General features: G+C 43.8%; 2 protein-coding genes across 2 annotated transcripts in view; one reads left to right on the plus strand and one right to left on the minus strand.

Moving 5' to 3' along the window:
- LOC128938689 (rho GTPase-activating protein 29-like) overlaps positions 1 to 26,963 on the plus strand; it is a 67,848-nt gene that overhangs the window by 20,877 nt on the left and 20,008 nt on the right. The gene's annotated exons all lie outside the window — the stretch shown is intronic.
- Positions 1 to 26,963, minus strand: part of TAGAP (T cell activation RhoGTPase activating protein) — a 44,591-nt gene that overhangs the window by 7,588 nt on the left and 10,040 nt on the right. The window contains exon 3 of the mRNA XM_054279572.1: positions 393 to 434. The gene's annotated coding sequence lies outside the window, so the exon portion shown is untranslated. The remainder of the gene's footprint in view (positions 1 to 392; positions 435 to 26,963) is intronic.

The raw sequence follows: 26,963 nt of genomic DNA on the forward strand, positions 1-26,963 counted from the left end.
GTAAAACTGCACCCTTCTTGGCTTTCTCCTCTGCAAGCCAATCTAGCGTGTATGATCCTGAACTAGCAAGATCTCCCACACAAGGAAACTATAAAGCCTTTCTCCGGAAGGACATTCAGCCCTGCTGCCCTATCTGCCTCCTGATTCAAACAAAATAAAAGCAGCTTTCCATTTTTAATCCATGCAAAAAGTGAGCAAGTGGTGACAGCTATGTATGGTCATTAATCTGCACGCCCGAGGCTGAGCAACTCCGTCAGCTCTGCCCATGAGCTATGCTTAGTGGGTGCACCTCTCCCCCATGTACTTTTTTGTACATCTCTGTGCAGCTGCATCTGAAGCTCTCCACTGATTTCAACCATGATGCCACAGATTTTTTCAAAGGCAGTACTTACCCAAGAAGTGAATCCAGCCAGAGCTCCTTCACCTCCTGTGAACTGCAGAGGAAAGGAGAAACAGCATGACTCCCCACTGCTACTAATCCTTTGGACAGAGGCAGCGACTAAACAGTGCATACTGCGTGTGCTGCCTTATATATGCAGAAGGGGCAGGTGGAAATTCACAGGCAGGAAGAAGCATCATGGGGCAGGACCGAGACACTACCAAATTTCTGGCTTCCTCTTTCCTTTTAGAGGAGATGCTTTTCTGGGTTTTCCCCCCCTTAAAGAAAAAAAAAGAAACTCTGGTAGCTGTTATGGATGGAAAAGATGAGACACTTGCCAGGTAAAGGTTCCAGCTATCATCACCAGCATGAGGTGAGATGTGCAGAGGGGGCTGCAGTGTGGGCAGCTTCTCTTTACCATTAAAGGGCAGTGGGTACAGTCTGTCCTTTGCTCAGAGACATTAGATTTGGCAGTTCTAAAATGCACTGCCAGATCAAGCTACACTAAGAGCAGTGAAAACAACGGGGCGATGGAATAGACAAGATTCAGAGAAATGTTTCTTTATAATTTTTTTTAAAGCTAGTTGCAACAGTGTACTGTCTACAAGCAGATGTAGACACACATTTTGTCAGTACTAAGTAGTTCTTGAGAATCTAGTTACTGGACATTTATAGACAAAGTGGTGTTATGTAGTAATTTAGTAATGTATGATAATATGTAATTAAAAAGTCTTTTTTAAAATAAATCTCAGTAAGACATATTTGTGTGCACATATTAAAATTTAATTCAACCAAAGAGATTAAAAAAAATCCAGGAAAAAAAAAAATGGTACCTCTGCTTGTACCATTCTGTTGCTGACTGCCCCCCAACTTGAGCATATCAGGAATACAGCACTCGCTCTACCAGGCCATTATGAAAATTCATTAAGATTTGATGTTAAACATATGATATTATTTCTATTGATTTATTGACTGACGTAAATTACAGCCCTGTTCTGGGTGCCAGTCTACTGATCTTATGAAAAGGAGGAGTTAAGGCTGAGAGTCAAGATTGGGAATTCTTCAGTAGTAGATTTAGGTGGAAAGCACGCTTGTGAAACTGTGGCCTTTCTGCTGCTTCCCTCGTGGATGCTCTGTTTCACGTGTGCAGAGGATGAGGCTGTCTTAGCACAGCTCTTTGCAGATGCACGTAATGGCTACATCTGCTGCTGAATTCACCCTCAAAGCCTCTTTGTGTAGCCACATCAGACCCAGACAGTGTACTACTGACCCTGTTTCATGCAGAACGGAAAAGGAACAGAGGGGTGATCTCGGTTTGATTCTGGCAGAAATCCAAAGCACAAAATTCACTTTTGGTTGGATAGAGATGTGTCCAGAAGAACAAATGGAGACTTGCTCTGTTTTTGTGGGAGGAGTTGCTGTAGGTCACCTTTTAAGTCCTCCTGAGGCCCATCATTTCCATGCTATTGTAGTGGCACTGGTCTGGTGACTTGTTTAGGGCTGAAACTTACAGCAATATCAATCAACTAGTCTGCAGCCCTGTGCATTTACCACTGATTTTTTACTCACTGCTCTAGCTGATTTTTTGTTAATTATCAGTCCCATGACATTTGTAATTTCTCAACTAAATTCCATGGGCTGCTGCACATGCTTGCAGAAATATTGTCATCCTACGTCACTTTCTCCTGAGAATTTCTTTTAAGGATCCTTGGCAGCTGCAGCATCACTGCTGATAGTTTCAGTGGGATTCCTCAACAAGATCTATTTTTCATTACATTTGTTAAATGTATATCCAAACATACCTGTCTGTTAAGCATCTTGGAGGGGTCCTATGCAGTTCAATTCTGCTTTCCCCTCACTTCCAGCACTCTGCACAGACAAATACGTCTGAGCTCAGTCTGTTCCATGATTAAGACAGGGTTGATCTGGAAAACGTGTGACTTGTGAGTTTAATGGGTGGTGCTTAGCCAGGCCAGAAGCTCAGATTACAGTTCTGGCACCAGCTGTACACAGGGCGCTGGGCTTTGTGTTTCCCAGGGGACAATACGGTAATGGGTGATGTATTGGTAGCACATCACCAGGCTGTCCACTGGCACACACTGCTGTATCTCTATCAATTAGTTCTTATCCATTAACAGTTGTGGGGATACAATGGCTGTTGTATGTGGAAGGTGTGTGTATAGGGCTGCCCATATGAAAAACAATTTGATTTTTTTACCCTCCTTATATAATTCTTTATTTAATAGCTCTTTTATGGTGTGTGTCACAAACACTTAAGTCATGCCAAAATTACTTTAGAGCAGCCTATTTTATTACAAATAAGCAGGGATCCTAAAATGCTATGGTTTGGCAGAGTAATTGTATGGCAACACAGAGGGAATCTTGGCAGTTTTTGTGAAAAGCAGTAAGGAAGCACATGCTGATTCCTGCCAAGCACCACAGAGCTGTGTGCAAGCTTCCAAGGTCAGAAGAGCTGCTCTCACACCTACTTGCCAGAGCAGCTTCACAGCTTCCCCATCAGCGTGGAAAAGGCAACACGGGTGTAGGCCCCAAAGCCAGTCTCCACCCTGAATATTAACAGAAAAGGCCTGTCATATGAGATGTTTACAAGTTAAGTTCCCTTATATGAACAACTTCTCTCCCTGAGGAGGCTGATTCCATCTCTACCTCCCAGTCCTGCTTTGCAGACTTGAAACTTTTGCTGTGGTCCACTCTTCCCTCAGTTTGGTACAGATCTTACAGCACGATGCATCAGAGCAATGTGTTTGTTGTACCAGAGCCACTGCCCTGGGGCAAGGAGAACAGATGGCAGGTGCCTGGGGTGCACCTGGAGTTGTTTGCAGTCAATGTGTTTCTCCCAGTCAATCCCTGACTAAGTGAATGCACTGTCCCTCAAAAACACTGGATGTTTACACAAAGATCAAGGCTTGGGAGAGGCAGTGGATTTGCAAGGGTTTTGTAGGACTAGCCTGTGTAGAAGCTCTTCCCCTGCTGTGCACCAGGATGCTTCCCTCAGTTCTCCTGAGGTGTTCTACATTCACTGGAAAGAAAGCAGGAGCAGGGAGATCCTGCAGAGCAGACAAGCCTGGGTGGATCCAGCCCTCTTAAGGACTGTATTCACCCCTTGAGATGTGAACCATTTTCCAGGACAACAGTTTGATACCTCTGCTTCCACTGGCTGATTCCAGCCAGCCCCTTTCTCTCCCCAGACCATGGCTGCTTTTGTGGTCCACTCCCAAGCCCTCTGCCCAGGCCAGTGTTTGGAGGGAGGCTTATATAGCACTTGCTGCAAACATGGACCAATGGTGATTTTTGGTGATTTTCCCCTTTGTGTGAGCACCAGTCAAGCTAGGCATTCTCTCCTCTTTTCTTCTCTTACACTGTGGCAATGTGAGGAACTTTAGACAGTAGCAATGAAAGAGCAACACCGATTGGCATGAGAAAGAAGTCAGGAGTTTACAGTGAAAAAAGAAATAAAGAATAAATCTGCTGTGACTGGAGACTGTTTCCTTCTCTCCTTATCAAACCACAAATGGGAAAACTCCAGCCACAGCTCACTGTTGTTTATTTCTCTTACTTTTGCAAATGTTTGACAGCATGGCTTTTAGGAAGGAGGGACTGTGTGAATGAATCCTGAAAGTCGCCTTTGCCCTGTTATCATACCAGCAAGGAGGCAGCAGGAGCATAGCTGTGAGAAGGGTACGGTGGAATGAGCCTGGAGCAGAGATCCTTTCAAGCCCATATAGAGCAGTGCCTCAGGCCTTCATCAGTGCCTCTCCATGTGGAAAAGGGATTGAATTCCCGTTTTGTCTTCACTGCCACAGCTGCAGTCTCCCCAGGGAACAATGGGAACATTTACCAAAATAAGGAAAGCAGTTGTGCCAAACCCAGAAAGCTGTTGGGTTGGTTGTTTTTTGGAAGGGAAAGCTCTGTACAAGCTGTCCACGAGCTCAAAGAACAAGGTGGCAACTGCGTTCCTGGAAAGAGGCCACATTTATAGATGCCTTCTGAAGGCAGCTCTGATTTCGTACTATTCTCCAGAGTCTGTGGGATGCATAGACATGGTTCAGGGTTTGATCACAGAAAAGAGGTCAGACAGACCTTTGATCAGATCAGTCTCTGCTTCCTACCTGTAACAATTCAGAGCAGAAACCATCAACCCAGCCGGTGCTGAACTCCTACAGGTTTAGTCAGGTAGTCTGGGCTCATGCTAAACCTGCCTTTGGAAAGTGAAACACACTGTCAGTTTTTCCCAGCTCTGTTCAGCTGATTTCTATTCCAAATTAGATATCAAATTTAGATTGCAGTGTGGGTTAGATCACACCACCCTTCTATACACTGTGCTACTACTGCATGGGAAAATCAAAAATAACTCTATAAATACAGCACAGGGTGTATTCTATGCCCTTCCCATGACACCATTTTGGTTGCATTTGCAGTATGGTTTGTTTATTCTTTCATGGGTGCTTCCCCCAAGACTAAGTTGGCAGCTCTAAAGGTTTTTACTCATCCTCAGGTGACTGGATCCACTGGATGCTTTTTCAATTATGGAGGGCAGGTGCATATGGGCCATTTTTCCAAAGGGTCTGTGCTGCTGTTTGGCTCTTCTGCATTCAGCTTGCTATTGTATCTCTGTGGCACTTGGGAATTACTCATTCCTTAGGTTCCCTGAGGTGACTAGCCCAAAGGAATCAGGGAATTGAAGTTGCCTGTTGTTTCTGACTGAGCAGATGCAGAGCTAAACTTTTGCTTACTTACACGAAAATAGTAGAGAGCATGTATAATTCAGTCTGAAATCTATTCTTTTCAAAATCTCTGGTTGAAGGTACTCAAACAATATTGAAAAGTGATATGCTTACTTTTTTTTTGTTTCTCCAGCAGGTTTTTCACCTAATTTGCTTCTTTATGCTCTTCATTTGCAAATCAGAAAATGAGATAGGACTTTTTGCCAAGCTCATTTGCCATCAGGGACCAATTATGCTTCCTACCAAATACAGAGCAGTGGAAATCTTGATTTTACTTTTCAGGATTAACACTAATATTTTCTTTTAGATTTTTTTAAACATAGGCTTGTATATCTCTTGTTTCTGCACCTTCTGTTTTGCATTGAATTTCAGCATCAAAATTATCTCAGATCTCAAAATGTGAATTAAGGGAAACAAAAAAGAAGCTGGATTTGACATTGAATTCTAACTTGCATGTGATTTTTCAGGCATAAGTCATCTCACTTTCACATTTATTATGATCTGTAGACTGGCACTGGCCTAGGAGCCAGTCTGGAATAAGACCAAGAAAACCTGGCCAAAGTGTAATTTGGGGTTTCATTGTACGTGTGTCCCATTGATACAGAAACTAGAAAAGAAAGGCAGGCTTGGCAATGCAAGACCTTACCACTGCCCTGGCTCCAAGCATTGCAAGTGCCATGAACACAGCTGTTATTGTAGGTGCCCAGGAGAAACAACCAGAAGTAGTTGGATTTTGCCCATCATTTCTCTCCAGCTGGCTTGCTCTGAGCCCCAGGGGTTTGATGGGAGCATCCCCAAACTCTTCATCATTGTTTTGCCCTTGTGAGTTTGTCATTCCTGTGTTGTCACCTGCTTCCTAAGTAATAAGTACAACTGCCAGTAACCAGGTCCTCAAGACCACTAAATCCACCAAGAATAGGAACTTTTATGAGCGCACATCTAAATTCCCTTCTCCAGGCAAAAGCAGTGTCAGGCAAAGTAAATCTTTCCAGGGACAACTCTGCTAACTACAGCTGAACTCCCCTGAGCACATTTGACCCCATGCTTCGAAAGGATTATTTGTTGTCATGTGCTGTCCTTGTCCTTGCACATCCACACACTGCAAAATAAAATGTTCTGTGAAGTTTTGGCCACTCATCAAACTCAAGATGATAAATTTGAAACAAACATCTCCATATTAGCTGGTGATTGCCATATTGTTGCTACTAGCAACAGCTGCCCCGTTAGTGTTTTAAATAAACACTCCACTTCTGTACTGCTATCCCATTTTAAAGCATGACTACCTTATGAGGATTTCTGAGAGCAAATGCTTCTCAAGGCACGGGCTCTGCCTCCTGCTGCAGAGCATCACGAGGTCTCTGGGAGGAAGGGACGTGCAGGGAGTGGAGGTGCCCCCAGGACAGGCCAGGCTGGCCTCAGGCACCTGCCCCAACCAGCGCAACTGGAGGGCACTGAGGGCTGCCACACCTAGAGCCAGGGCAGCCACGTCCTCACCTTCACATCTGCAAAAGCACAGTGACACTTCCAGGCCAGGAAAAAGGGAGAAATTCCCACCCTGCAGGGCAAGCAGGAGCTGGGATCTCCCCCTTGGGAGAGTGGGTCAGAGGAAGACAAAAACTTTTGAGTTCAGCTGTTTGACCCATTGCTGGAGAGGGCCCAGCTTGAAGGTCAGGCTGTTCCCTTCAGGCCCGCATTCCTGCAACGTCAGCCATTAATTTATGCTGCTGACATGCAAACCAGGTGCTGTTACACTGCCTTTACTCATTCTGCCTGTCTGTGCCTGCTCTGGACCCTGCATTTTCTTCCAGTCCTGCAGTCACTGCACAGAGATGACACTAAGAAGTATGTAGAGAAGGTACCCTGCATGCCACAATGTTCATTTTCCTGTTCAGTGATGGTGGAGGCTTGAAAGGAAGAATTTGTTCTCCATTTCCATTTCCTTTTAAAGGTTGGTTTGTGCTGCATTTGAGCTTTACCTTTTCTCCCACTCAGCAGAGGATGTTTCTTTGGGATTTTTTTCTCTGAAGGCAGTCCCTTTGTGTGTTCTTACAGTCACACATTGCTTTACTGAGAAATAGCAAGAAATTTTGTGAGGGGAGGATATATCTTTAACCAAGCCAAATGATACAGCTACAAAACCATTCCTCAGGTCTGAAAAGAAATGTCTGTCTTCACTCTCAGGACAAGCTGAGAAGAAATGCTCTGAATTTTACCAGATCCGTTGATCAGTTACTTGTTAAGAAAAGATCAGATACCCCAGAAGTACCTCAAGAAGGGTCTTTTCAAAGAGAGATGAAATCCTCTTTCCTTTAGGCACCAAAAGATCTCAAAATGCTAAGCCAAAAGATGTACAGTTCAGCAACTGCTGTAACATTTGAGTAACATTTACTACAGAATCTTAGTTCTGCTTGTGGAACACTGTGAACTGATCTTTTCCTTGTATAACTTAATTAAACTTAGTATTCAGAGAATAAACATGAACACTCATTAGCCTGTAAGTTATGCCAAACTGAAGATGATGGTACATGTGTCAGGGAGTTCTTCTTCTATTTAGTACGTGGCAGGGCAAAGTGGCTATCATTGCATTATACAAAAATCTCCAGAGTTTATCTTTCAAATTTAACCTCTTGGAATCATTACATTACCACCTCCAGTGCTATACTCAGCAAAACAATGTTTGAAGATACAACATATCATAGTAATTGACACCTGTCTGGGCTGTTTTAGGAGAGCCAGATTGCTGGAAGAGAAGTTTGCAAGGCCTTTCTTATGCCCCAGTGGTTGTTCCTCCTCCCTCCTCCCTGGTTCTGTTTGCTTCCAGAACCAAGCATTCTCACAGTTTTCTTTGGATGAGAGTGTGCTGCAACATAAACCTGTCATAACTGTGAGACTGACATGAATAAACAATGCAGATAATATTTTCATTCTGGCCTTAAAGGAACAGTCCTAATGAACGTCACAAGCATGGAAAAAGTCATTACATTAACAATGGAACGTGCTTACTCAGCACTCAGTAATCAACCCCTAAATGTAAACAAGCTACAACACAGTAATCCCCCTATTAGGGAATTTTCAGACTAACCAAAGGCTGTAATTGCATCTTCGTGTTGGGATTTTGTAGGTGAACTCTGGGAGATGCTTCAGTTTGCCCTTTGATTTTCCATGCAACATCTGAAAGGTAGCCTGCTTTCTTTCTGCCTCAGCTTCTTATTAATAATGGGCTGAAAATAAAAGGTCACTGTACTGCATAAGGTGCTTTGATATCTTTTGTTGAAAACTGGTACATACAGGAGAAGCCTGTAAATAGTTTTAGCAGCTATTCCCTGTCCTGCCTCCTATGCACTATACAGCAAAGAGAAGATCTTAATTTTAACCCTACTGGCAAACCTTTGATAAATAAAAGCATGTTTTGAAGTGCATCACTCATGAGAAAATTACATTTTTGTCTGGGCACTATTTGTTGGGACAAGAGCTTGTCCCTCCAAGGTGTTTGCAGTTCTACTTGCCACATCAGAATGTAGCAGTCACCTTCTGGCCATGTCACATACACATTTGTTGTAAGCATGAAGCTTATAGTAGAATAATATATGAAAATGTGACAACATGTTATCATGTGCCATTGAAATAAACATTCAATATGGTGACTGAACCAGCCATTTTATCTGGATTGTGTAATTAGAAACATTCTGAGTATGAACTCCCCTCTCTTTGCCTGGCCTCTGGCAAGGGATCTGACATGGGGGCTCCAGCATGGTCACAGCAGAGGCTATGCTTTCATCATCAGGCTGATAGTGGAAATGGTGTCACCTGATGTCTACATGCTCTATCAGGAGTTGCTTCCCTCAATGCAAGCTTGGGAAGAGCTGCATGGCACTGAAGTAATTGCAACTACTTTGTATCTCCAAGTTCCTAAGAAGGTCCTTGCCTTATATATTCAACATAGAAGAAGTGCTGAAGGTAAGAAGTAGCTTCAAATTCCATAAACTTCATATTTAATCTTCAAAAAATCACTGGGACAGTGACTGGATGGATATATGTATGGAGGTTGACTGCTTGCTCTGTATCCCAATGACAAGCCAGTGAACACTCCTTTCCACCACTTTGACACCCTCTGTGTGAAGGTTGAGATGCTCAGTATGCCAAAGTATTTGATGCAGTTCATCACTTTGCTGAAAAGTGCACAGACAAGTGCTTAGCTGAACATGCTGGGCAGGAGAATGAGCTAAATACTTTTAGTAACAAGGCAGAAATCACTACTTTATCCTTATAATTAGTAGGTTTGTCCCTTTCCTCTACTCTTATCATGAACCAATGAAAATCATTGCATTTGGGCTAATGTATCCCTTAAGAGCTTGAAATTCTGCTCTTTCATTTTCAGTACACTGGAGTACCTGGTCGAGAGACAAGGCCCATTTCATACCCCACAGATTGCTTATTTTTAAGAGCAGGGGAAGAATCCAATAACAAATGGGAACAATATCCTCTCTTTGGTCAACCAGTGTTTTTTCTTGGCTTACCTTAGAGAAATTTGGATGTGGTTTGGCCAGTGTTCTGTATAGATAAAGTGATTTTAATGAAAATAAGAAAAAACCCTCATGCCTGTATTTTCCAGTTTAGTCTCTAAATGCTGGATGATGTTGTACTTACTGAAAAAAAAAAATCAAAAAGTTTCATCAGCTTGAAAGTAGTTGCCTAATTTCTTATACAGAGATAATTCATTAAAAGGAAATTACAGTCAGACACTGGTTGTTCTCCTCTCTTCCTTCTCTTTTTCATTCTTTACAATTGCTTAGCAGATCCAAGTTTTAGTTCCTCAAAATTCAGTTTTTGTTTGTTCTCTTTTTCTCAATGTGCAAGATGCCACCAGTCTTGCAGAATGAATTTTCCCGCCAAAACTGCCTTCTCTCACAGTGGTTTGCGTGGCTGTTTCTGTACTTCTGTAGTAATGACCAAATAGGGCCCCATTCCTACAGCCTGGCTCTCCAGGCATTCCAGGTATAAAAATACCACCATTTTGTTTAGGTGGTGTTCAAAATTAAACAGGGGTAAGTTTCCACAGAAAATGGGAAAAAATCCCAGGCCTCTGTTTTTGGATTGTGGCTGTTTGAGAGAGCGCTTATAAAAGCCTGCTGTCATGAAATAGTCTATTATTTTTAGTAAAATTTCTGTTCTCAAAATGGGGAATTTCCATTAGGAACCACAGAATGGGGGTTTCACAATGATACATGTCTGAGCGCTCTGCTTTGTATGGTATGGGTATCATCCTGGTCCTTGTTCCTTGGAAGAGAAGAGGGTATGGAAACAGCACATGCCCACTGGTGGGATTTTATCTCCTTTGCCCCAGCTTCCACACCATCTCAGTGGGAGCAGGCTGGAGCTGGCCTTGGTGGCTGTGGGAATTCTTGTGCTGGGGAGTTACTACTAGGGATTCTGGTGAGGAAGCGGAGCCAAAGACCAAATCCTCAAAGGTGCTTAGGGACCTATTGCCTTTTTAATCACCCACTCACCCTGAATTAAAACAGGAGCTGAGAATCTAAGTGCCTTGGCAAATTTGGGATGAGGTTAGTGTCAGGGAGAGGTCAGGCAGGCTCCAGCAGCCTGAGGTATTACTCCTTGCAGTTTGCTCTTCTTCATGACTACTGTGCACTAAGCATGGCTGAGATAAAACTAACCTGCATTTAGGCAGTGCTTTCCATTTGATCCTTTTGATTTTCAGTACCAGTGAAAGGTACAGGGAGTCTACCCGATGCAGCCCCCAAATCACCTCTGTAGAAAATAGATGGTAAAAACATATAACCATGACCTAGACTGCACCAGATAATACAGAGGATGGATTTAATATCAGGGTGCTTGCCTGGAATTCTAGGTCTGGGGACACAGACAGAAAAGGGATGTGGCTCAGCATCTAGGTTTTGATTTGAGTTGTCACAGAAATATGGCACAAAAACATCGCAAAGCTGGGATTCGGAGATGAATTGCTCTAAATAATGCTTTCAGTCAATGACTCGTCTCTAAAAAAATTAGTATGATTCAAAGATCTAGTTCCAGACAAAATCTTATGAATGAAGAGATTTCATTGTGTCCCTAGAGGAGCTGTTCTGAATGACCTCTGCCTTGGACTAACTTATGGGGCCACAATGAGAGGTTCCCTTAGTGCAATATCCTTTACTGTAAGTGCGCACTGAATCACTGCTATCCTCTGGCACATCCTCACCATGGTACCATATGTATAAGCCTTTAACAGGACTTTGGCATGCTAATAATCTTGTGCACAGGCAGGAACCATTTCTTCTTCACAAGCCTTGCATTAAAAATGACCCCAGGAAAATGAGGAAGGTATAATTTTCTTTCATGAACAGTATTACACTGCAAAGTGTAAAATACAAATCCCATTAAGATCTTGCAGGAATTCAGGAGGTGTTGGGATCTTCCCATATAATACAAAATAATAACAGAAGGGTAGAGAAAACCAAGAAGCCATCCTAGTGTATGGTCTGGCTATGGATAGTGGCATTTGCACACATCATGGCTGATTTGTACTACAGCCTCCCCAGCTGTCACTGAGCCTCACCCCATTAGTGCTGGCTAACCTGAATCCTACTTACCAGTTATCCTATGGGAGAGGGCATGTATCTCACACTTCTCTCAACACCTCCTGGAATGGTTACACTTCAATTGAAGAGCAGCTAGTAACAAACCTTTGAGGTCCCTGCTGACTGCAGCTCTCTCTAGAAGAGGCCTGAAGACAGAGTGATACAAATACCTTTGCATTATTTTCTTCAAGCCCACTAAGCTTATGGGGAGGTAGAAAGTACCAAATGTTGTCAAAGACAATTAGGAAATAACGCCACCATTTTCCTTCGACCCATACTGCTCACAGTATTCAACAGTAGTACCTTGCTCTTAAACTCTTCCTCCCAGCAGAAGCTCTCACTCTGCTCTTTTGTGCCCTGAAGTGCATCTCATTTACCTGCCTAGGTTCCCTTCAGCAGCATGAGTCCATACCATTCTCATGCCTCTTATGACAAAAGAAGCCTGGGATTCCCGTGTCTCATTTCTACTGATGGTTTTGTAATAGTTGCTTTAGCCTGTCATTCCATTGGAAATGCCCTAAGCTGGGTCCAGATCTCAGCTTTGCCCAGGACACAGGGTGCAAACACTCCCCGGACAGGAGCTGGGTTTATGCCTCCAGACCAAGCAGAAAGCAGGCAAAAAAGGGAGTGAGAGCAGAGGCAGATCGGCAGATGGGACTGCACATGTCAGCAAGGGCCTCCTGTGAAGGCTACATAGTAGCAGGTGCCAATGAGAGGATGTTCCAGCCCACTGTGCACTCAAAAAGTAATCACTGGTGACATTTCTTCACATCATCCTCCTCCTCAGAGAGGAACTGGCAGGTTCTGAGAGGTTTGTGTGTGGGAGGCTGATAAAACAAGTGGGGTCTGCTTCCATGCAATGAACTAACAAGGAAGCAGGGGCAAAACAGTCCCTTTAATATGACCAGTTGTAGTAACTTTTAGACTTGCAACAATCTACAAGAGAGTACAGATAGGTAAGAGTTTGCCCAGGTTCATTCACCTTGCTGAGACTGGGTTTTTTTGCCCATTTCTCTCATTAAGGCTGCTCCTGACAGCAAAAGTTTAAGCATTCAGAATGATACAAAGTAAGGGCCAGAGAAAGCCTTCCACCAGGGCCATGGCAGCTGATCTCTGAGTAACTGTCTCAAAGGCATATCAGAGGGATTTTCTCTGCAAACCTGGTTCACGTGACAGACAGCATCATAAGATCTGTGTCAGCTGGTCGGTCTCTTGCCTCAACACCCAGTGCCTTGTTGTGCAAGCATGAGTTTTCTACAACTCAGATGTGAGCATGAAAGGTTTCTACAACTCAGATACACTCAACTTCTTTTTACTGAGCTTTTGACTTTGTTGCCCGTCAAGCCTGACTTGTGTTTTTCTCTTGAAAGCAACTGTGTGTATTTTGTTGTTTGAGAAATTTGCTGAACTGATCATTCCCACGACCAGAATTCTCTGTTTTCTGAGACATGCTGGTCATCATTGCCTCACTGGGTCTTCCCCCAGTGCTGAGATGACCATTGCTTCTATCAGCCTCAGAGCAGCTGACTGACTTAGGTTTGTGATTACAAACCACAATACACTTGAAAAAGTCAGAGAAGGGTTTCTGATTACTTGGTAACATAGAGAAGAATGGTTGTCACAATCATGCCTCACTAACTAGCCTTCAGTCAGCCCAAAACAAGGCAAAAATTCTCTTGGACCCCTGGGAAACAGTTATTTGTCAATACCACCTGTGGGTGACTTCAAGCTTTTTTTTTTTTTTTTTTCACATTTTTCTCTTGGGGGATTTCAACCTTTTCACAGATGACTTCCTTTGTAGACCTTCAGAAACTCAAAACCACACACACACATACACACACACACACTCATACACACATACACACTAACACCTGTATCCATCAGCATAAACACAAATAGCTCTTCTGTGACATAACACTTATCTAGATTGTACATAAAATATGCTGAACGTCATTTATCAGTCCAAGTCACTGGGGCACATTCTGTGTCTGGCCATGTTCCTGAGGTGCCTCTGTGTCCCATCAGATGAGAGCCTCATTTGATTGCAATGTTAGAACAGCAGCACCTCTGCCATCCTCCCCACTTCCAGGACAAAAGACAGATGGAGAATATGGGTTTTGCAAGGCAAGGTGAGGAAGACATGACCTGAGGTAGCTTCATTCTTCTCCAGATCTCCCCAGATCCTGGCTGGTCCCCAGGACCGCTGCCAGCCAGCTCACAGACCTCTTCATTATTCTGTTTTCTTTGCAGTATGAGGCATCATCAGAGGCAGAGCAAAAGTGATCAAACAAACAAATCTTCTTTTCAGAGTAGGAAACTTAATCTTTTGCAAATATTTTCTAACCTAGAAGATATTGAAGCCAGGTCCCTAATGTCTGGGGCAAGGAGGAAGGTCAGGGAGCTCTAACTGGTTCTCAAGACACCAGCTGCCATCAGCCTGTGTACTCTGTTCTGGGAAGTGCAGACAGTGCTCCCAGCCTTAGGAAGGTTTTCCATGGCTATCAGACAACACTGGATGCACAGCAACTGCAACAGACAACATCCTGGCCACTGCTCTGAGCTGATGGTGTTCTAAATTTCCCAAACTGGCCAAGAAAACCTACATTTTGAGGAGGCTGGCCAGAGTCTCTCTGAGTATTACCTTTATTTCCTGATAAAAATGTACTGTGTAAGGCAAAAACTAACAGGATCAATCCCAATAAATCAATCCCAGACATCCATATACACAGGTAGGCAGCGTTTGTGTGCTTACATGATTCTGTCATTTGTACTTGGAGGAAAAAAATAAGGACATTCTGGGCAGATTGGCAGACTACATTTACAATTCACATCAATGCTAGTTCTGAGCATCCAGTGTCTGTTTAAGGGGACTACCCTGCCCTTTCTCCATGCTGACTGTGTTGAGGTGTCTGCAGTGCAAATCCCAGGCAATGCCTAATCTGAAGCTTCTTCATGGCAGTCTGATCCTTGGGGCTGTGGTTTTCTGAACAGACAAACACAGTCTCCTTACATTGTCTCTAAAATATACTCAAGGATGGGGAAGCCCAGAAGGTCTGAGTTACAGAAGCATTCATTAAGAATGGCATACCCTGTGAATGAGACTAGCATTTGTATTAACTCTGGAGGCTTTAGTAGCATCCTTCTACTTCCTGACTTTAAAAACAACTTGGGGAACTTCCTTTCTTGGGTTATTTTGGAACTTCTGCTTGCAGTTGTGATTGAAACCAAGACCTGTGAAGATGTGTGGTGGTGGTAAGCCCCTACTGATGACCACAGCAAACCTCCACACCCCAATATTCAGCGGCTCATGGAAGCCTTGAACACAGTTGAGTTTTCAGCTTGGGCCATTCTGTTGGAGAAAACTAGTGCACATAAAAGCATAAGAATGTAGGAAATAAGCAGGCTGGATTATTATCCTGAATTATTCACCTAATTCAGATTTCTATCTCTAATGGCAAATGAAGCTACTTGTTTCAGAAATAGTTGCAGATCTCACACCTTTATAAGAAGGTTTTTCTTCCAAGCCTCTAGTTTATTACTTTTATATACTCTTGAGAAAAGCATACAGGAGTAGGCTGATTTAGTTTCTTATTTAATTAAAGACTGTCTTCCTATAAAGAGTTGGAATAATAGTACACTGGTAACAATTCCAGTTTTACCAGTACATCACCTTCTGTCCCTATGAGCAGAAGAGCAGAGAGTTCAAGAGAAAGATTGCTGGTAGGGAGTCAGAGCATTCTTCTGGGCACCTTCTACCCTCCAAAGTAGAATCACTCTACAAACTTTTGTGTAATCCATGCAAGCTGTCCCACATATGCTGTCCTTTTGCATTATGCCTTGGCAGTGGGACTGTGAGCTTGCTGCCCTTGAAGGGAGAAGAGCCTTTTTTGTGCCAGAGCCTCTACTTTTCTCAGCATTCTGTTCTCTCTGCCATACCCAGAAAGATCCTTACCTTGGTTCTCTCTGTAAAGCAGCATACAGTTGTGTTGAAGAATGAGGACATTCACTAAATGAATTAGTATGTTCTTTTATTGCATTAGTCTTTTCATGCAACAAAAGCAAGATGGAAAATCCTTGAATGAGCCTACACTCAACAGTCTTTGTTTAATTACCCTATTTCTCCCTCAAAGGCACCTTTAGATGATACTTTTTTGTGCTGTCTGCTAACAAAGGTAGATGAAAACACTTCCATTAAAGGCACAGCCTTTCTTCTTTGAATGACAGCTGGGTTGACATTCACTTCCCTCGGCCACCTGAGAAGCAGCCAATAAAAACAAAGACTTAAAGATTTCCAATTTCCAGTAGCCCTCTCAGGAAAAAAAAAAAAAAAGGGAAAAAAACCCCCACCACCAAATAACCCCAAAGAACTAGGAAAGACTGCTACTCTTTCTTGTGTTTCTCAGGAAAAACAAACAAACAAACAAACAAACAAACAAACAAACCAAAACACAGACCTATACCATGGTATCACAAAAGTGGCATTGGAAATTGATTTTAGGAATTCTGCCTTTGGGTGCCTTCCAGGGAAATTTCTCATAGGAAGTGCATCTGATACAGTAATACAATAAGTGAACAATAACTGAAACTTTTTAATTACTCTAAACAATGGGAATGAAAAACTACATCTGAGCTGGTTTTAAGAAGAAATTAATAAGAATGCATTTATGTCTTTCTGTTCTTTTTCAGTCATCTCTCTCTGATAAGTCACTTCTCAGCAGACATGAAAAGCATTGATGGGAAGCAGAAGATGCTCTTTGACCATTAGTATGACAAATACTGCAATTGAGGCTGAATCAGTAGGTGCAGCCTTTGCTATTTCCCACCCCTTCAGACTGATAAATTAATTCATCCTCTGACTAATTTAAGAAGTGTGGGCTTTACAAAGAAGTACTAACTTGTTAGAATGTAGGAGGAGAGTAAAAAGTCAGTGAATGCAGTGGCCTGACTGACCTGTGGGTGGGCTGGATGTTTTGCCTGTGAGAAGAGAAAAGGTGTTCAGGGGTCTTTGCAGTTTAAGACTGTAGCAGCAAGTCTTTCAGAAAAGCTGGTATATTTTCTTCCCTAAGAATTTGGAGCTTAGGCTTAAAATTTTAGTCAAGGAAAGAATCTTTCTAAGAATCAAACCAAATTCTTTGTGTGCTGTAGAATGATCAAAGTCCCTTTCTCCAATACTGACAGGAAAAGGAAAATTAGTCTGATTTGTAGTGGTGCTTTTCTAAATATGCAGCACAGTTACCTGGGCAGGAGGATGCCATCATTTTTATTACTTGTATGAGCTACACAGAGTTTAGATGTAAGCCTGCAGAACAGTTAGAGGATAAAACAAAATAATCCCAAAACCCAACCAAAAAACAAACAGCAGGTGCCAGGAACATCATACTTCATAACATATTCTGTGCCTGCTAGGGTACAGAAAGCCTTTCCTTCTGTTACTACAAAGGAGCTGTCCTGGTCCACTGGGCAAAAGCTTTGCTAAGGGTCACTAGTCAGATTGATTTACACACTAGATTGCAATGCATCCAGCTGGCACCTGTTTATAGTGGCAGCATTTTCTGAATAATGGTCTACCATGTCCTAGATTCCTGATGCATTTTTTTTGAGAGGACAAAAAACTTTAAAACCATTGTTCCCCTCAGGGTGCCTGGTCTCCTCCATTTTCCTCTTTCCTGTGAAGCTTACAAAAAAACCCAAGAGCTGGGATCCTGAAATTAGCATTTTACCCAGCAAATGGGCTAGAGAAACATTTATGATATGTGAAGCAGATGATATGCATTTAAATGTTGAACTTAATCTTTTTTGTGCTGTGAACTTCCCTGGAGTTATGCTAGCAGCCCCTCTCACACTAAGACTGTCCAGGGAAATTCCCTTTCTGACTTTAGTGTCTTCCTGAATGATTATATTTCAAAGTTTCTTCAAATTAGAGAGATTATGTCTCTCTCATTTCCATTTGTTTCAAAGGATCTGCTCATCAGATAGCATCTGAACCAGAGACTGTATTACCAGGGTCTAAGTGGAGAAATTGAACCAGAAAAGTAGTGCTGGAGGAGGAAAGCTGCCCATGGCTGAACTCCAGTGGGGAAGAGCAGTGGATATCAATGATTTCCTCAAGGTGAGCACAGATTTAATGCAAGTTGCGCTTCTGAAAGCTTGAGCCCTTCATGTATATCTAGAAATGTCAGATGGCTGATTTGAAACTCATTGATGAATGTTTAAGTGCTAGATTCATTGAAAGGTTGTCAAGCACTGGAACAGGCTGCCCAGGGAGGTGGTGCAGTCCCCATCCCTGGAGATAATTAGAAGATGTGTAGATGGGGCACTTGGGGACATGGTTTTGTGGTGGGCTTGGCAGTATCAGGTCAAGGGTTGGACTCAATGATCTTGGAGGTATTTTCCAACCTTAGTGATTCTGTCGTTCTACAAAGAGTCAATTGACTGCTTTGTTGAGGAAGAGTTTCTGTGTCAGTATGTTACGTATATATAGAAAGGCTGAGTTTATGGTCCGAGGGTGGGCATGCTTGATTGACTCTGCTGTTGTTGATCTCACCATCAGCATGGTTATTATTGACCTTGCTTATTACAGCACAGGGCCTGGGCTCAGCCAAATGAGAGCATCCCAGGTGACACAGGGACCAGGTTTCTGCCTGGAACAACAGGTACCTGAGGTCTGTGCAAGGAGAAGGTTCCAGCTTTTCAAATGAAGAACCTGTTACCAGTTTCCTGGGAAATGTTTTTATAACCTAAGCATAACAGCCTGGAGAGTTGTGTCCTAAGCAGGCTCTCTGAAGTTAGGATGTGGGCAGATCCCCTGGGGGCAGTGACATGCCCATTAGCAGGTCCAGGTTGATGAGCCAGGTGCTGAGGACAAAACTGCAGCCACTTGACTGTGCTGCTCCCCCAGCCTCCTATCCATATGTGAGCCTCCAGCAGGGCCAAAGTGGGACATTTGCTGAGGAAAAATAGGTGAGGTTTGTCTCTTCACGAAATGAAGGGAAGATTGAAGCTGTTCTAAAAATTACTTCTGCATTATGAAAAGTTTAACTGAACATAAAATTCTTTCACTGAAAAAAATAGCATTTCTTCAGCTGAACGCCAGCTATTCAAAATGTGAGACAACTTCTTACACTTCTTCCAATTTCAGGACCAAAGTTCCCAGCAGCCTGCCAAAAATAAGATTTTGAGCAGCTGTTCTTAAGAAATCAAGCTCCTTTCAAGTTTCTTCTTCAAGCCAGCCCCAAAAATACTTGTTTGATTGTCTTGGCGTGGGTCAGAAGCAGAGTTGCAGATTCACCCAGCCCACCGGTGGTTGGCTCAGCACGGCTCCAAGCAGAGACTGACTTTCACTTTCAGTTTGGCTTTGAGCTCACTCGTGCAGAAGTTAAACTTTGAGAAATCCCCAAACACAAAGCCTAGCCACAGTACTTCAATTAGTCAAGTGCAGGATTTTCCCATTGTCTGTTTATAACTGACTACAAGGTGTCTTGGGGTTTTTTGTTATTTCCCAAGAAACACTTTAAATGGGGGGTTTCAGGGATTATTTTTAGATATATATAAAAAAAGAAAATATAAGATGTAAGAAAATCTATTTTACTTTATATTTATGAGACATCATCAGTAGGGTTATTGCTATTAGCAAAGGCGAGATGGTTTCTCATTGCTGGGTTTCTGGGAAGCTGTGATACAAGGTTGCCATGGGTCAAAACTTAGAACTGTGGAAACCCTGGCTGGCTGGCTGGCTGTTGTTAAATATTCCTGCTTGCCGGAGAAAGTGAGGAATTGTCTCTCTAGATGCATATTGGATGGGTTTGTGCCTTTAGATGCTTATTCTTTTGCCATCCTCCAAGGAGGTCTTGATCTTTGCAATGAAGCTCTGGAAGTGACACATCAGAGTCGTGTTCTGAGATGGAAGAAGGGCCAAGGGTGAGATCTGGCCTGGGCCTTACAGAACTGTGTGAACAACACTTTGAAGAGGTTGATGAAGATTATGCTTAGGTGAGACTGCAGGATGAGGAAATGTCTATCAGAAGAAACGCATTCTTTTTTTTTCCTTAGGAAAACAGGTAACATGAACACATAGGTTCATCCACAAGGCCGGGAAACAGTCCATTAAATCATCTAGTCTGGCTGCATACCCACATTAGAATTTCATCTGGTTAGTCTTGGAGTTATTGGCAGCACGGTTATTTTCAGATTTTATTTTTCCCAGCTTGCACATCTACCTCTTCTCCTAATACCAATTTCACCTACTTCCAAGAGCCCCATCTTGCAGTTGTTTCCCCTACAATAACACACCCACACATAACCCGAGTCACCTTCTGATCTTCCTTATTCTATTTTACCCAGGCTAATATCCTTCAGATTCATTCTGCAGGGCTTTCTCAACCTTTTCCACAGTTTTTAAGAGATCCTTCTACAGTTTCATCAAGTTTTCAAATCCTTTAAAAAACTTAGACACTAATGTGTCAGACATCCTTCAGTCCCACTATTTCAAACACTTTTCTAATTTAAAATTAATCTCCTTACTTCTGCTAATTGCTTTGTGTATACCCAAAGGTCACATCAAGCTTTGAGTAAATAAAAGCTTCATTACAAGTGTTGTCTGGGTAATAAATATCTGAAAGATGCTTTAAAACAAGTTACCTGTTCCAGTTTCCATTATCCACCTTAATTAAAGCATGATATGGACCATGGACACCCAGAGGATAAAAGAGCTCTGCTATTCCTTAGGAAAGCTGAGGTCAGGTGCCATGGGCCATGCAGACACTGGTGGACAGGTCTGAAGAAAGAATGCTGTGGACTTTGGCAGCAGGAGCGGTGGAGACATCTTTCCCATGACTCTGGGGATGCCAGGACCCCCAGAAACTTTACACCAGCAGTCTCAAGGAAACCCAAATTCATACCCTAGGAGAATAATGTTGATAAAACTCCTCTACACAGATACAGAGTGTAGAGATTGACTCACAGAGTAGACGAGTCCTTTTGACCAAGAGCATTTTTAAGGGCTTGCACACAGTGGGTGCACAGTGAGGACAGGATTAAGGCACCCTCCTGGATGAGTTCTGTGGGATCAGACAGTACAAGAGGCTTAGAAGTACCATAGTTGACTATATATATATTCTGTTCATACTGTTTACTAGGAAATTATACTGTTTGCTAGGAAATAGATGCCACAAGTTTGGCTAAAATCCCCCCTCCTAGCCAGAGGTGGGCCACTCAGACTCCATTTTGCCATTAAAGTAAGTGGAATGTTGCTTTTATGGCTGTGACAGATTTAAAATTAAATAGTTCACCCACTGATGTATGAGTGTTGCATGGGAAGCACCAAGTCATACTTTATCCTCCCCTGGGAGCTTCTCAAGTCCCGTGCTTTTCACTGGATGCTTGAAATCTAAGCAACTGTTATTTCTTTTATGTGCCAAAACCAGCAGCATTTCCTCAGGCAACACCTTTACGGGATTAATTAATTTCCATGCCTGTGTCTCTTCTTATTAGCCCATCAATATATGTGGAGCAGTGGAACTCTTGTGACTGCACCTCAGCCCTGGTTCCTTCAGTGCCTGGGTTTTTTCTGATTGTAAGCTAGGGGCCTGCCACTTAGTTTTCCAGCAGGGGACAGTAGGAAGTGACTGCTGCCTGGGACGAGAGAGGAGAAGAGGATGGGGTTTGAGACTCTGACAGGTCTGTGTTGCCACATAAATCCCAAACACCTGGTCCTGTCTTCAGTATATCAGGGCCCTCCATTGGCTTGGGTGGCCTACAGACACCTGCATTTGCAGGAGTGGAAGAAAGAACATTCACCTCTGCAAGCTGCGGGTCCCTCCATGGCTGCAAATCCTCAAGTGAACTGGGCTGAGACCAACCAAGGATCTTGTGCCTTCCAGTCTGCCCTCTCTCATGCAGGGTTAAGAAGTGCAGATGTATTTTCTATCTCATTGACACTTAGTTCCCATACCAGGTAACACTCAAATCTCCAGGAACCTCAAAGAGAGCAGGATCAGAGTGAGAGACAATGTGAAGCACACCTCCAAGGCATAAGAAGATTCTCCTTCAGCAGCCAGCTAGTTTCATCTGCCTGTTGCCTGCCTGGCTCCCTCTTCCTCTGCAGGGCAGGTGACATGGTGACGTGTGGAATGAAAATCACAGATGATGCTCCACTAATCCCTTCTCTCGTGCAACAAGAGCACACCCACGTACACACTGCTTCCTCCCCTGCCCTTGCTTGCTGCGCCAGCTGAGCGCTGGCAGGGAGCTCAGGACTGCCGAGAACTGCAAAGGTTTTGCTGCTTTGGTTGACATTTAACTATTAACCAATTTTGTGGAGACTGAAGGGAAAGGTGCTGTTTGTGGGAGGTGATATGTAGAAAGGAGAAAGAGTGGGAGTAGCAAGTGTCATCCAGTAAAAGCTGTCTGAGCATGTTTACACATTTTGACCTTGGCTGTCTTAAGGACAGAGCCCTTCTGGGTCCCTCACAGCCACGTGAGGCTACAGGCACCCATGCTTGGCTAAACCTGGGAGCTAAGTATTCCTGGGCCTGACTAGCAGGAGATTGCCTGGCAGTAGAGGCGTTGCATAACTGTGTGATTGAACTTAATAACCCTGCCAAATGTGAGATCACAGGCAGAGAGTGGGAGGAAACCCTCTGGTTCCACTTGCTAGTGACATCATGGCACAATTCAAAGTTGATCTCCAAACAAACTTGGAGACACCTCACCCTGGCTCTCCTAGCTTCAATAAACACCAAAGACTCCCTGTCAGGGAACTGCTTGAGGCACACCTGGGCAAGGGAAGGATGAGTGTCACGTGGCTCAACTCAGCCCTGGGGCTTCTCACAGCATTGAGATGGTCCTGCAGCCCATTGTCTTTCCTGATCTCAAAGGTGCCCATTGCCACTGTCATAAGTGGGCTGCACAAGGACGTGCCAAGTGCCTTTGCTTTGGGGTAACAACAGGACTCAGCTCTCATCTGCTTTTCATTCACCCATAAATCTCAGTATTCCTCCCTGGGAGGATGCTGAGAAGGACAACAAAGTGAATTGTCTCTGGGCATGCAGGAAATCATGTGGGACTGGAAGTAATATGGAAAAGGAAAATTCCGAATTTTCCTAAGCCTGAAACATTTAGTCTGGCTTTGCTTTGGCTTTAGCTTGGAATCCCACCTAGGTCAGCTGGGGGCACTGGAGTGGGTCTATGCAGATTAGCAATATCCTTTCATGGCTGGAAGTGGAGAAGGGAGCTAAAGAGACTAGGGCTGCACTGCTGGCACAGCTGGGCCCTGCCCAAACCCTGGGCTCAGGGCAGAGGGTGGTTCTTCACAGTGTCCTCACCTGGTGCTGGGGAGATGCTAAACACTGACCATGGCAACACTGGCACAGACCTGGTTCTGTGGTGACCTGGCATGGGGCAGTCCACATTTTTGCTGTCCAAGGCCATCACCCTGCCAAGCAAAGGAGACCTTATCCAAGCTGCCTGCTGGGGCTGTCCAGCTTATGCCAGTTTCCAGATGGTGTCAAGATGCTGCTGGCAAGGGCTGGCTGGCCTGGGCCAAGCTGTGCTGTGCTGGGAACCCCTGAGCAATTTCTGAGAAGGACAATCCTGTTTGAGTGATGGGGAAAGTCCTTGACAACAACTTGTTTGCTAGCAGAGCAGGTGCCCTGCTCTGGAGACCTCTGGGGCTGCCTCATGCTGCAGAGGATGGGAGGGTTCTGGATGGAGGTCCTGGAGTGCCCATGGTTGGCATGTGTGGCACACTGCTGGCTGTGCTGCCCAGCCTGCAGCAGCAGCATGGGGAGATGGCAGGCGTGAGTGTCAGGGGACGCCCACAGCATGTTTCCTTTGCAGCAGCACACAGGATGTAGCTGTCATGGGTGTTCATTAGCACACAGAGCGATGCTCCTGATTTCCATCAGTGCGTCTCTCGGTTTGAGGCTCCCTCTCAGACCCAGTTTTTAACAGGGTCACAGCACTGAAAACCCCCATCCCTCTGAGGTCTTCTCTAGGTGCAATTTTTTTAAATTGCAATGAAGAAGCCTGTATTCTACTAGCATGCCATGAGCACCGCTGGCCATTTATGGAGTTTGTCAATAAGGACTGCAGTGCTGATGGACTCAGCTAAGTCCTAGGCAACATTGCACATGCTGCTGCATGTTCCTTGTGGCATGTAGATAGGAATAGTTCTGTGTGTGAAGAAAGGTCATGAAAACCTCAGAGTTTCACTTAGAAGTAAAATGAAATTATTAGCTGTTTAGAGATAAGCTGGTTATGACTGAGGCTTGGACACAAACTAAAAGTTTTACTGTTTTTAACAAGATATGTTGGTGGAAGTACAGATTCTGCCCTGCATGGAGCAGCTGTTCAGGTCAGCATCTGTGAGGACAGCAGCTGCTGCCCAGCCCTGGGTGTGGCTTGTCACTGGCCACCTCTTGAGCACTCCGCTCCCACAGGTCTGCAGGTGAAACAGAACGAGTGCTCCCAAGTTCATCTCCAGTGGGAAGTCTCCAGCTTACTTCAAGCCCCATTGTGCAGCACTGTAATACAGAAATAGCAGAACTGGTACCAGAGCCCGCAGCAGCCTTTGCTGCTGTTTATAACCCCCAGACAGGGAATGGTGTTAAGTGGGAACAGGGCTGTAGCACCTGAAGACCGTGCAGTCTTTAAAGCTGCGTGGATGCTTTTATGGCCCACTGCACTGGGACACCTCTGGTCACACAGCTGTGTGGGCTCTGCTGATCCCTGGTGGGACACATTCCCAATTCACCCCACTGAACTCTTCTGGTCAGAGCCCACTGGCACTGCTCCTGGAGTCACAGATGTGTTGGTGGCAACATCAGCCACTGTCAGGGCAATATTGTTTCAAAACATGTTGATTTCCCATGTTTCTGGAGTTTATTGAATGCATTTGGGTTGCAGCTTTCATGAAATTGTAATTTATCAAAAGCACAATGAAGAATCATAGGCCAAGTTTCTGAAGCTCAAATTTAAGTTAGGTCACAGGTAGAATAAAAGTTTAAAGATCTCTACCAACAAGGACATATATTTCCCCATGAGAAACTTCTTAGTTTGAGTGATATTTTCAGTGTTACTTTTTTTCAACAGATGTAACTTTTCCAAAGAAAGCAGACGTGTTCTATAATAATGTCAGCCAGCCTCTGAGTTTCTCAGCAGTACAATTTCTATTCATTGTTTTGAGCCAACCCACAGGAGAAGCTAGACACATTGTTCTGTGTTTATAAATAGGTCTGTTTTCAAAAAACTCTTTCTCAAGGAAATTGCTCTTAATAAATATGTAGTACTTTCACTTATTACTTGTATTATAAAAAGAGAAGGATCCTGCATGGATCAGAGCCCTGCTATGCTAAGGGTTAATAATAAGACAAATCTTACCCTGAAGAAACCTCATCTTTTGAGTTTGCTCCAGGTCTCTGCAGTCCCTGATTGTCTTACACCTAACTCCAAATTAATCATCCCCATCCCTCTGTTGAGTTCCTAACTTCTCCATTCCTCACAATATCGTTATCCTTATGAGGAAAGGCAGCATTATTAACCCTGTGTTACAGATGGGGACTTGTGGTGCAGAGGTGAAATGTCATGCTGAACGTTGTCTGAACCAGAGCAGGGGGTGCATATCCACTCTTGCCCTAAGAGCAGCACCCTGACTGCTACGCTTCCATTCAGCTGGTCCTCTGATAGTATTGCATTTTTATTCATTAATTTCCCATTGGTCAGTCTATGAAAGAAAACTCACAGTATATTATCAGCTGGTTACACAAGGGAGCTAAAACATTTAGCTGCTATAAGTGCACAAAGGGTGAAAAATAAAGTTAGTAAAAGTGAATGAAGAGAAAAAGTGAAGGGCAGGAGCAGTATAGCTGCCAAGGAGTCGTGGGAGGGTATGGAAAGGAAACTGAAGCTTCAAGCTGACCCATAAAACTCCATGGTGTTACCAGCAACCTCACTGAATTCACCTTCAGAGATTGTGTTTTGCAGTAACCTTCATTGACACCTGCCCACTTTATTTCTGTGGCCAGCCAGAAACCTTCCTACCTCCCTTAACCACAGCCTTCCACACCAGGGTCCCTGCAGTCAGCCCCCAGGCTCTGCATGACTCACCCCCTCTGCATCTCTGCAGACACTTGCCTGAGCTTTCTCAGCTTCTCATGGCAAGAATAAAAAGGCAAATAAATGGGGTTGCATGATGACAGGGATCAGATCTTCTGTTTTGGGACAGGATCCAGAACCTCTTTAGGGGAGCTCAGCTCATGCTGTGCCTCCCTGCTTAGACCTGGCTAGCTGGGCAGGAAAAGGAACATGGGTAACACAGAAAAGACCACACAGAGCCCAAGCTCTCCCACTCCTTGTTCTTTCAGTGTGAAGAACCCCCCAAAATGATGTTTTCCTCCACAAGGAAATGCAGTGCTACCTTCATTATCAGGTGGGAAATCAAGAGAGTCATTTGTTAAATGACTTTCCCAAATGTCACACTAAGGGCTGCAGATAAGACTTGCTTCACTTTTCTGAAAGACAGTGAAGTGTTGACTTCAGTACACTGCTCCTCTCAGCTCCTGCAACTGCCTCTGCAGTCATGGCAAGAGTTAGTCTGAGTCCACCAATATCTCTAACACGACATCAGTAGAAATCTCAGTGAAAACCCTGTGGGGTAGGAATCCTGCCCCCGTGAATATTTGAAGAGGATGCACGTTAATTAATGTCTTCCCTGTCAGGAGTGGGCAATGAAGTTAGCACCAAATGAGCAATATGCAAACTCAGCCTCAGAGGTACACAAGATGTCTGGTACAAATTAAACATCAATTCTCAGAAAATATCCTCTAGACATCCCAAGGAATAAGTTTCTTTAGGGTCTCAGTTTGTAATGGAGGCTGTTTCCTTTAAAGCAAAAGATTTGCCTTATATACTGCCTGAAGTTAGTAATTGGCAGTTTTCCAACATAAATCCAAAGGATTTCTGATTGGCCTGTTCATTAATAACCAGAAAGTAAGAACAGGATTATGCTTATGTTACCTTTATCTAATGCTACTGATAATTTCTCAATGGGTTCAGAAACCAGACACTTCAGTGACTTTTATCTCATGAGCCAACTCTTCATGCAATGTCTGGGTCTGCACTGGCTGATTAGAATATAGCCTGCATGCTATTGCAGTAAGGAATTGGTTTGAGGGCTGGATGATACCAGTTTCTAAACCATTGAACCTGCAGGAATAACAAATTTATCAATTTTCTGGAAATTACTAATGG

Source organism: Melozone crissalis, unplaced genomic scaffold (genome assembly GCF_028551555.1).
Source record: "Melozone crissalis strain CALT ecotype California unplaced genomic scaffold, PUWL_Pcris_2 ptg000027l_1, whole genome shotgun sequence".
Taxonomy (NCBI): domain Eukaryota; kingdom Metazoa; phylum Chordata; class Aves; order Passeriformes; family Passerellidae; genus Melozone; species Melozone crissalis.